Genomic DNA, 2,751 nt, shown 5'->3' with positions numbered 1-2,751 from the left:
AGTAAAAAATTCAAATTTTTTTTCCTCGTCGAGCTCTTCACCTTCCTATCTCCTTCTCCCTCATTTCCTGAATCCTTCTTTCTCATCGAGCTCTTCATCTACCGTCTCCAAACGTTACTTTTTCTTTTATAGCTATATAGTTATTCAAGATATTTTTTATTTTTTTATTTAATAATAAAAATTTAAAAAATAAAAATATTTTTTAAAAATTAAAAATTAAAAATTAAAAATTAAAAAATATAAACAAATACATCTTTAATTTATATATTGATTTATGCTGTTGGTCTCAGACTTGGATCTGTGGAAAGCGTTGCTGACACGAAGGTTGGGACGACGCGGCAGCCCCTCGTTGGCGTCGGGGGACGGCGAACTCAAAATTCTCATCCAGCGCTACTCCTACTTCAATCACCTCGTCAAGCTCATCCACGCCCGCTTCTACCTCCCCGCCGACGACGACAAGCCCTGGTTCCAGGGCCTCAGCAAGGCCGCCAAGGCCGCTGCCAAAAAAGAGTCTCGCGAGAATCTCAAGAAGGCTCGCCGCGCCCGCCTTGACCCCGAAAATTCCGCCACCACCCTCGACCTCCGCAAGAAGAGCATCTTCGAGGCCGCCGACAAATCCTCCGACGGCGGCAGCGACAGCGACGAGGCTCCCGATTGACGAGAACATCAGCCGCCCTGTCGTCGCCGACGACCGCTCCGTCACCTATGAGGAGCTCCGGCAGCGCCTCCACCACCGGATCGAGGAGCTCCGGTCCAATAGGAACACCCGGCCGTCTGAGAAGAAAAAGGAGAAGAAAGAGAATAAAAAGAACAAGAAAAATAAGAAGATTAAGATTAAGAAGGCAGGAGGAGAGGCGGAGCCGTCTTCTCAGGGGAAGCGGAAGCGGGACGAGGAGTCGGAAGAGGAGAAGGGCAATAAAAAGAAGGCGAAGCCAGAGAGAGGAAGAGATCCTGCTTCAGCCGATTTGATATTCGGTCAGGTCAAGGTTGGAACCGAGGACGACAAGAAGAAGAAAAAGAAGAAGCTTTCCAAGCAGCAGGCCTTGGAGAGGGCGAAGAAGCTCGAGGAGGCGAAGAAGGACCCAGGGAAGGGGGAGAAGGTTTCGAAGAAGCAATCTTGGAAGGCTGCAGTGAGTAGTGCTGCTGGGGTTAAGGTTCATGATGATCCCAAGCTATTGAAGGAGAGTATAAAGAAGGAGAAGAAGAGGCAGCAGAAGCACGCAGAGAAGTGGAAGGAGAGGATGGAGAGTGTGGAGAAGCTCAGGGTGGAGAAGAAGAAGAAGAGGACTGAGAATATAAAGGAGAGGATCCATCAGAAGAAGATGAGGCGGATTGAGAAGAGGGAGAAGAAGCTCATGCGCCCAGGATTTGAAGGCCGCAAGGAGGGATACATTAATGAATGAATAATGCCATTGGTCTGAAATTTATAGCATACATGAGATTAAGAACTGGTAATGGTTTTATAGGTTGAAGAAGCTGAGGTAAGGTGAGTCTTTTGAGTTTTTGCTTAACCGTTTGCAGGGACTAGTTACTCATGTTTATTGTTACATGTAGGTTTATCATCCAAGTTTATGGTATATTTATTTTATCAGCAGTTTTTAAAAGAATTTCTCTGGAATTGTTGGACAACTTAACCAAGAATTGCTGCTGTTTCATATGCAAGGAAAAGTAAATAGTGATTTTTTAACCTTGGAAATTTTCTTAACAATTTGGCTTCTATTAATCAGATGATTTAGCCTAATTTTGTAAACCATGCTATACATTTATTTTATTTTCAAGATGCTTTGGGGGCATAGGACCTTGCAGCTGTTCACGGGGCTGTTGACAAGGCTATAGTGTGAAAAAATGACGGTTGTGGGCATAAAATTTTTAAGCGGTCACTGTTGGTGGCATGGGTGGGAGAACAGATTGAAGTATCATGTGCTAATGGCATGCTAACCTGGCAGTGGTATGGTTCCTGTTATTCTGTGCTGATTCATCATAAATCATGTGAATGCTTGGCAAGAACTGGTATGATATGCATTGTGCCCTGCTAACAGGCTCTTAAATCCATAAAGAGGAGTTGGCAATCCAGGGGAATGTCTAATTCTGGTTTAGTGCAGAAATATTGTTGTTAGGGTTGCTTTCATAAGCAGTTTGGATCTTTACATGTTGTGCTTTGTCAATCTAATTCGAATATGACTATCTTGTAAGAAAAACAAAGGGACAAAAACTTGGAATTCTTTTATTTCAGTGATTGGAGAAGAAAACAATGACTTCACTTAGAAAAAAATGGAGATAAGGTAGTTGTCTTGGAAAAAAAAAAGGAGTTAGCTATTGATGGAGGAGAATTTGTAATTTTGTATTGATAAGTGTTATGCATTTATAAACTTGTTCACTAACTACGACTTTTAATTTGCATTCATTCTTATTGGGAGTGGCTTCGACACATTTCTTTGGGGGGATAGTGAAGATAGGGAAAAAGTTCATTTAGTTTCTTTGGAAGATATGGATCTTTTGTTGTTGTACTAGCAATGCTCCTGAGCCTTGACATATTTGTTGGCCATTTCGAAGTTTGCTCTTTATACTCGTACTGGTGAAGGCTGATCATGTTACTTATATTGTATGATGCTGAGTCGATGCTCGAATACCTCGACCCACAACTCAATCAATGTGTGAAGTTGTATTTTTATCATACAGATAGATGCTTTGGACCATTAGGATGTGTATTTAATCACTGTAAGCATCATAACCGTGAATTCATGAAGATGC

The 2,751-nt window shown here is 42.2% G+C and overlaps 1 pseudogene; it reads left to right on the top strand.

Annotated features, from left to right (window-relative positions):
* The first annotated feature begins 274 nt into the window (after positions 1-274).
* On the top strand, positions 275-1,629 carry LOC105042347 (uncharacterized; annotated as a pseudogene).
* Positions 1,630-2,751: the final 1,122 nt, after the last annotated feature.

This window comes from Elaeis guineensis, chromosome 3 (genome assembly GCF_000442705.2).
Source record: "Elaeis guineensis isolate ETL-2024a chromosome 3, EG11, whole genome shotgun sequence".
NCBI lineage: Eukaryota > Viridiplantae > Streptophyta > Magnoliopsida > Arecales > Arecaceae > Elaeis > Elaeis guineensis.
This window is presented reverse-complemented; position numbering and strand designations above follow the sequence as displayed.